The sequence below is a fragment of the Drosophila yakuba genome, chromosome X (assembly GCF_016746365.2).
Source record: "Drosophila yakuba strain Tai18E2 chromosome X, Prin_Dyak_Tai18E2_2.1, whole genome shotgun sequence".
Lineage (NCBI taxonomy): Eukaryota > Metazoa > Arthropoda > Insecta > Diptera > Drosophilidae > Drosophila > Drosophila yakuba.
Window position 1 is genome coordinate 10,012,642 of NC_052526.2, and position 8,520 is coordinate 10,021,161.

The following is an 8,520-nucleotide window of genomic DNA, read 5'->3' on the forward strand; positions in this document are numbered from 1 at the left end:
TCTGCCACGCCCTCGATTTGCGATCATGCTGCAAGTCGGCAACAATTGCCATTCGATTGGAATTGGAATTGTAAATGGTTCGCTGTCGGTCGTTGTTGCTTTTTTCATTCTCTTGTTCTGCCTTGAAACGCTGGCTATTGAAACGCTCTGGAAATTTCATCATTCGCCCGATCGATCGATCGATCTATCTATCTATCTATCTATCTTTGTATCTATATATATTTGTATCTATATATCTGCCAATCTGGCCCAACTATCCAACGATCTGCCCCCTTTTCCGTTCTGCAACTGGTCCGCATCGAATCGATGTTCGATTGATTTTTCCCATTCTTTTTGATTAAGTTTTTTTTCCTTTTTTTTTGGGTCGCCCTTTTGGCGTCAGATTCGATCTAAACACAGTAATAATAAAAGAAATCATGCCCCATTCCTGGGTAATTGTCTCGTTTTTGGGGCGTGTGTCGCACTGATCTCCACGATATTGGACCGGAATTGGAATCGGAATTGGAATGGAATTGGAATTGAAATTGGTCGATGACATTCCATTTCAATGCGATCATTAAAACCGAAAGTGACGGACTGATAATCGCGAGGGGAAAGAGCTTTCAGGTTGCAGGTAGAGGTGGCGCGTACGTTGCGTTTCATGAATGTATTGCATAGACACTGTTATATATATTACCTTTTTCTGTTTTAGAGCTAGCACTGCATTGGATTAAGCCATATGTATTATTGAAAGCCTACTAGCAGAATTCGTTTATAGCTATTGCAGTTCCAAAACGACAAGCCTTAACATGCCGAAACGCAGTGTATAAGTACTATAAGTACTATTTAACGATTCGCCCACGCCCATATATGTATGAGTGTCGATTAATGGCGATTTAAGCTGCAATTTCCACAACTAATAATCATAAGTGTAAAGCATAATTTCCGTTTCGCTCTCTGGCACTTTTCACGTTCTTCAATGGCAATTTAAGAGGTTCATTAAAAACCAATAACTACGACTGTAATTGCAACGCGCGCACATACGATTCACAGAAAAAAACAAAAAATATGGAAAAAATGAAATAGAAAATCGAAATATAGAAAAGTTCAACAAGTTCGTTTCGTTTATATACATATGTATATGTATATGATTTATATGCAATACGTCGCCGAAAACGCGCGCGCAATATTCGAAATAAATTCTGATGGCTGGCAATCGTTATCGTTTGGATTGCTGAATTGGTCATCGATTTCGGTGCGCGTTTCTCGGTCGTCGTTCGTTCGGTCGTCGCGATCTTTGACAAACTGAAGTTTTCACCGTATAATCACATAGACCTAGATCTAGAACCTAGACACAGACGCAGAAGCAGACGCAGACGCAGACAGAGACAGCGGCAGCGACGGCGACGACGACGACGACAGCGCTCTCTCTCTCTCTCGTGCCGGCACTCTCCCACTGTCGCCACCCACTCTCCCCTTCTCCTCCTCACCCCCTGAGTCACCAAATAGCTCCAAGTGGATTCTCCTCTCCTCATCTCTCATGTGTATCCCATTCCAAGAGCAGCACGTTAGGATCCGAGATAGTACGACTTTCGCTTGGGTTTGGTCCTCAAAGATCTCTAATGAATGCTTTCCTAGTTTGCTAGCTTTTACTATAAACTTTTACTAGTAACTCAAAGTGATTTACCATCTCATCTTATCCAATCAATTTTATGTAACATCCATTTCATTATTTTCAGGATAAAAGAGCTTTCTTTGAGTGCTTTAGTTTCTAACAACTTATACGACTTAATAAACATTTACTACCATTTACTTGGCCAACTACTCTAGTGTATGCTGTTTTTTTTAGTGAGACGAGCGGTACAGTGAAAACTAACCTAGGACAGCCCACAATGGCGTGGATGTGGCAAGGCGGAAGGAGCTGTATCCATTACGTTTGCATGACGCCCAGGCTAACGCATTTGAAACTCGAGACGATCAGAAATATTCACAAATATGCCGAATATTTTTGCGCCTTTGTTGCGTTGCAGCAGCAAACAAACAACATTTGCTGACGTCACGACGTCACGATGATCCATCAAAAAGTCGAGAAACAACAAATGGCATACAAGTGTGCGGGTATGAGTATGAGTACTACATCTAACTGTTGGCCAAGTTATTTATTTGTGTTACTGCATTTTGCTGGCTAAGTGCTGGCCGGCTAAAAATAGCCACTCGCCAAAGTTGTAGAACATTTTCACCGGCTCGGAATGTGTGTAAGCATGAGAATACACACACCATCGCACACACACTATTGGAGATCCAACCATTTGGACAGTGGACAGTGACCAGTACCTTCCCATAGTCGAGTGCAAGCAATCTGGTTTCCCTTTCAATTCATATTCTGTCACGATCGAACGTCGAAGTCCCAGTCCCGACTTTCTGAATCTCTGATTCTCTGAATCTTTGAGTTCCTGAGTTTCTGAATTTCCGACTTATTTCTAAGCGTTCGAGGCTGCGACGTGATGGAAATCGGCGAGAAGCTCGAAAATCGCAGTGATTTCGATGGAAATTGGGCAATGCTTCGCTGGCAAAGAGAATTACAATGATTGGAAATATATATAAAATATAAATAAATATTTAAATGCCATATATATACATTGAATATCCCATTTAAATACGATTATTTAGCAAGCAAATTCAAGTAGTTTTTGCAGCTACTTAACTTAGTAAACAATTAAAAACTCAACTACTGTTCCTACTGTTATCAATTTGGTTATTTGTGGCATTAGCGACTCGCTCATTTTCAGGGCCATAGATATTTGTTTATATCTGTTTAGCTGCTTAGTTGTTTTGGCCTTTTTGGCGTTTTGGCTTATTGGCTTTTTGGCCAGCGGCTGACACGAGACGGGAATGACCCCATAAATATTTGCCTGGCAGCTCGCATTCGCTTAGCGCCAAATCAGCTGCAAATGCGGCGGCAATTAGTGCCTTTTGGCATGGGCGTTGGTCCAAGGGGGGCCATAATAAGGGGGGGGGGTAGATGGCACAAAAAGGGGGGCATTCGGCGCAAGCGAGTTGGCAAGGTAAGCAAACAAAGCGGCGGAGAAGGAAACAAACAAAGAGCCACGGGCAAACAAACAGCACGCGATCATCGAGTCAAGGGGCACGTGCGGGGGCTTATCCTTATATACAGATACAGATACACAGATGCAGATATACAGATGCAGATATACAGATACACAGATAGAGATATCCAGATATACAGATATATATATATATATGTATATATATATATACAGCCGATCGAACAAGCCACATGATGCAAATTCAATAAATGAATGCAATCTAAGCAAATGCAAATGTTTATGGCCACAGTCCGGCGGCTATGCTGTCCAAAATAAAAACAAAATAAATACAATAAATCCGCAAAAAAAAAAAAAAGTAAAGGAAAATAAAAACAAAAAACGCAGACGGGCGGCTGGGCTAAAAAAATAGAATTTTATCAGCGATCGCATAGAGGCGCGTGATCTTGCCAGAGAAAAATAGAAGCAAGTCGGTGACGTTGATTGTGTAGCTGCTGCTCTTTCCACTGCACAGCAAACATTTCTTAAACAATATTAACAATAATATCAACAATAATATTTAATATCAAACAAGAGCAGTTTTTTCGAAAATTGTGCTTAAAAATCTGGGACAAATGCTGAATGGTCGAACTTGTATTTAAATTTTTTGTCATTCTAATGCATAATTGCACAAAGTAATTTAACATAAAACAGATATCTGCAATTAGCTTAAGTATGTAATAACTGATATACACAAAATTCAGTTAAACAAATATATTTTTGGATGCTTTGAGAAGGATGCTTTTAACACATAATTGCATTGGAAACCATTAAAACATTTCTTGCTGTGTGACGATGATGATGAGACTGGGAATGGGAATGCGAACGAGGAATGGGCATGACGACGCTATGGATGTGGATGTGGATGTGGACGAGGATGCAGACAAAGACGTGGACGAGGAGGACGCTAGATACTAGATGCTAGATGCGAATCGAGGTGATGATGGCGATGAGTCAAGCCACGGCGGCGGCAATAGATAGTCACGGCCTGAGTACGAAATCCGCAGATAATTAAGACAATGCCACAATGGTCGGCCAGACGGCACAGTGAGCAGTGAGCAGTGGGAATCTCAGCCAGCAACCGAACATCGAACAACATCGACCACCGACCACCGGTCGCAGATATATCGTCGAGATAACAGGGCTAAAAATCAAAAAAGAAAAAAAATAAATTAAAATTTTAAGCAAAAAAACAAAACAATGCCGAGCCAAAAGCAAAACTAGAAAACTAGAAAAACGGGGACGGGACGAGAAGGTGGAGTAGGAGGGGGAGGATGGCCCAATCAGTGAAATCAGTGTGCGCAGACAGCGCAAATTGTTGGCCAATTATTTATGTATTTTAAATACTAGTTCGCTAATCGGGCATACGCGGCGTATGCGCAACATTCGTGTGCGACATGGCGTATACGCAACGTGGACGGTTGGTTAGCTTAAGCCGCCGTAAGGAAAACCCTATTGTAGGATTACTAAAAATCCCCTTTCGGTTAGCTGATTTCTGGTTGAAACAAGTTCTGTGTGCTTGCCAAATATTCGATTTACGTAGTTTCCCCAAAAACTTTTAACCAAATCTGACACATGATTGGGCAAGACAAAAAAAAAAAAAATACTTTCTAAACTGTGCAGAATTCTTGCTCGGCTCCCAATTAAATATCAAAGAACTTATTGCAATATTTAAGAAAAATAAAACATGACTATGTTTATATGAGCAACAGGCCGAGTGTGGAAATTATATGCAAATCTTTTTAAAATCATCATAAGATTTATGTGGCCATTCTCATGCTTGACTCACATGCGTTATTAATTTCTAGCACATAATCTTCAGCTTAACGCAAATAATTTGCGAATTATTTTGGACCTTTGCTAATGGGATTCTTTGGCCGTGATTAGTCAGGGAAATGCTTTTGCCGCAACCCCTCTGGACTTGAATGCTACCCTGCAGTACTCCACCGAAATCAACCAGAGAATAAATTAAAGGGCATTCATTCTTTGTCTAAGCCCATCACTTTGCTATATTAGTATATATAATCCTTGAATGCAATTTATATAATTTTTCCCTAAATAAATTAAAGAAGTATCGAAAATATGCCCGATATGCCCCATTTCAAAGACGATTCTTTTGAGAGTGCCCCGTTTTTTGCAGAATGACTGGCTGGCAAATGCAAATTTGTTTTCTGTCAATGGAGCGTGGAACGTGCGAGGGTCGATGTCGATGTCGTTGTCGATGTCGGTGGTTGTTATATGCCATATAGCATATATACTATATGCCACATATGTACATATGTGCTATGTATATGTGGTGCTCAGTGGTTGCTGCTTGGTGGTTGGTGGTTGATGGCTGATGGTTGGCACGGTTCTCGGGCTTTGATTTTGCCATTGCTTTTGATTTTTTAGGTATTTGGCTGTTTAATGTTAAATGTTAAATGTGGCTTTGCTTTTTGGCCACCTTCGCGTCATTTCGCTGGCCACGTCCCAAAATGTCTCGTCGTCAGCATGGAAATGGGAATGGAATTGGAATTGGAAATGGAAATGGAAACATGGAGGCATTAGGGGCACGGAATCCCAGGGATCGTGACGAGGTCTGCGATTCAATGGCAGCAAATCATTTACATTTCAATTCCTCTTGTTCGCCACTCTAAAGTGTTTATCTCATTCCAACTAGCGTAACTGCTATTATAGTGCAAGAATTCAATATAAAACCTAAGACTATTTAAATATAAAATAAAGTTAAATTAAAGTTAAGTACGAAATGAAATGGCATATAAAATTATTACACATAAATATTGCAAACATGCAATAAAAAAATAGTGAGCATTGATTTGAAACATGGCTCGCCTTTTACAAACTATTTTAGTTGGGTAACATGTTTGAGTTTGATTTATTTACGCATTGTATTAGTCACATATTTAGTTAGGTGCCGAGTTATCTGCACTGGACACCCTGTTCCTCCCCCGCAGAAGACTCTATTGATCGCCAGCTCATCCGTTGTCACTCGGTGCGTGCTCACTGTACCGGTCACGTACGTGCGTTCGAATGGGTGGGCGTAGCTAGGTGCGATCGCGCTGCAGGGTGTTGCCTGTGGCCAAAGCGTGACACAACAAGGAGAATCTCGGGATGTGGGCACTGAGTTCTCAGATCTGCGTTCTGAGATCTGGAGGTGTGGGAAAAGAAGAGGGAGAGGGAGTAGGGGCAGGAGCAGGAGAAGGAACCGCAGTGACCAGATCTTGGTGGGAAAGTGCGAATATAATTGATGGATGGCACAAATCGGATTTCGTTTTCAATCGAAACGAACTCAATTCAATTCAATGCGATGCGTGGCAAACTGGAAACGGAAGTGGCAAGTCACGTCCATTGGCGAATGATTCGGATTCGGATTCGGAATAGGAATTAAAATTGAAATTGGTATTGAGTACGAGATCGAGATCGATATCTCGGTCGGGGACTTTGCGACAGGGATCTGGAACCAGTCTTGCTTACTTGCAACTTGTCTTGCTTTTGTTGCCACTTTTGCTTTTGCTTTTGCTTTCCCCAACTCCAGTTGCACCTGGAAAAATCGCAGAAAATAATGTAAAATATGGCTAGATTTATAATAACTAGTTACATGCCTTGGAATGGAATATGAATACTTCATTTTAATAATACTTCAATTTTAATAATTTAAGTGTATTTTCAGTTTCAGCTGACAAATTGTCACTACCCCTTTCTCGCTGTGCACGTGGAACTCCTCCAACACGACTCGTACAAGATTATTGACATGCCAACATGCTGATGTGCTGCTGATCTGCTTCCAGTTTGCTGTTCCTTTGTTGCCGCAGTTGCTCCTTTTTTCCAGCACTTTTCCTCCGCTTTTCCGCCACCGCCACCGCCGCCCATGTGAAATTGCATAGTGAGTGAGCAGCAAAGCGGTTTGACTAGCTCCGGCTATCAACTTGTTGCATCTGAGTGCACAAAACACCATGGCACTCCATGCCACTCCATGCCACACCACCCATCCACCCATCCACCCAACCAGCCATCCATCCATCCACCAGCGATTCACTAGCGATTCCACCAGCGATCCACCAAGTCAGAAAGCTTGCTAGCCAGCGATCCATGGATCCACGGATCCCTCTGGGTTGCCAAGCACGTTGTTGGCTATTAGAAAGGCATGTGAAATGTTCCCTAATTGTTGGAATTTTAATACATCCAACAACATGCACTCCACTTCCACTTTGCGAGTGCCCCCTGCTTCTTCTTATTCTTCTGTGCCTCCTGCTTGTCTGCCACCGCACAGAGAGGGGAGGGGCAATTTGTGTGCGGGGGGGAGAGGGGGGGTGGAAGGGGAGATGGAGCTGAAGAACCCCCCTCTTTCCAGGCCGACGATCATGTCACTGCGATTAACTGGGCCTTAACCGAATCGATTCACCCCGGTAATCGGCCCTAAGTACTCTATTAGCAAATGCCGCGCTAATTGACACTCGAAACTCCAACAAAACAAAAAAAACGAAGCTATACCAAAAAAAAAAAGGAAACATTTACAAAATATATAAATAAATGAGGTACACACGAAATAATAAAATACAAAAAGCAAACACACAACTCAAGAACAAACAGAACTGAAAATGTGTTAAGACATTGATGGTCGATGATAAAGGCAGATAAACAGCGAGATACCTTTTAAGTATTTTATACTCAGTTACTTCATAGCTTCAGAAGTAACTATCTGTACATAAAGATATGCGTATATAAGATATATATGTATACTATAACTGGGGGGAAATAAAAAGACAAAGTGGAGCGAGACGAGGTCAGCGAATTGCAACACGAATCAGATAAAGTTGTTCTGGCCACTATCAGCTGTAATGAGGATGATTACGTTGATCGGATGGCCTGAGTGGGCCAGATAAAATGGCCAAAAGTCAGCTGATAAGATCTGGCCCAAAACGAAGACGATACTAAAGCGAAGTCGCAAGGTGCGTATCGCAACTGTAGCGCTTTTATTGTGGCATTTGTCATGAAAAAGTATTTATTCAGACTGTACAAAGTTTCAGTTGATAGTTACTTTTTTTTTGGATTTATATATAATTATAATTTTCGCATTTGGCGTTATTTTCAACCAACAATAACAATCAACAGCCCACAAAGCGTTTAGCAAAACAAAACTGGGTATTGATTTGATTTATGGTAATGATTTAATTAACTCATTAATCAGCTGCGTACGTTATTTATTTATTTTAGCTTGTCGCCATCGATAAAATAATCGCTATACAAACGAATGTAGTTGGTAGTAATGAAATTATGTCATTGCATTGAGGGTGTGTATTTTTTATTTTTAAATATCAGATTAGATAAATGCAGCCATTTAGTGTGGGAAGGTTTTCATTGCTACAATACATTGCTACATTCAAATTATTTATAGATTTTCTTATTGCCGCAAATCAATCAATAAAATGTCTGTCAT

General features: G+C 41.1%; 1 protein-coding gene across 1 annotated transcript in view; it reads right to left on the reverse strand.

Moving 5' to 3' along the window:
• LOC6524849 (dorsal-ventral patterning protein Sog) overlaps positions 1-1,272 on the reverse strand; it is a 29,802-nt gene extending 28,530 nt beyond the window's left edge. Inside the window, exon 1 of the mRNA XM_039371462.2 lies at positions 677-1,272. The gene's annotated coding sequence lies outside the window, so the exon portion shown is untranslated. The remainder of the gene's footprint in view (positions 1-676) is intronic.
• Between the last annotated feature and the right edge of the window lie 7,248 nt (positions 1,273-8,520).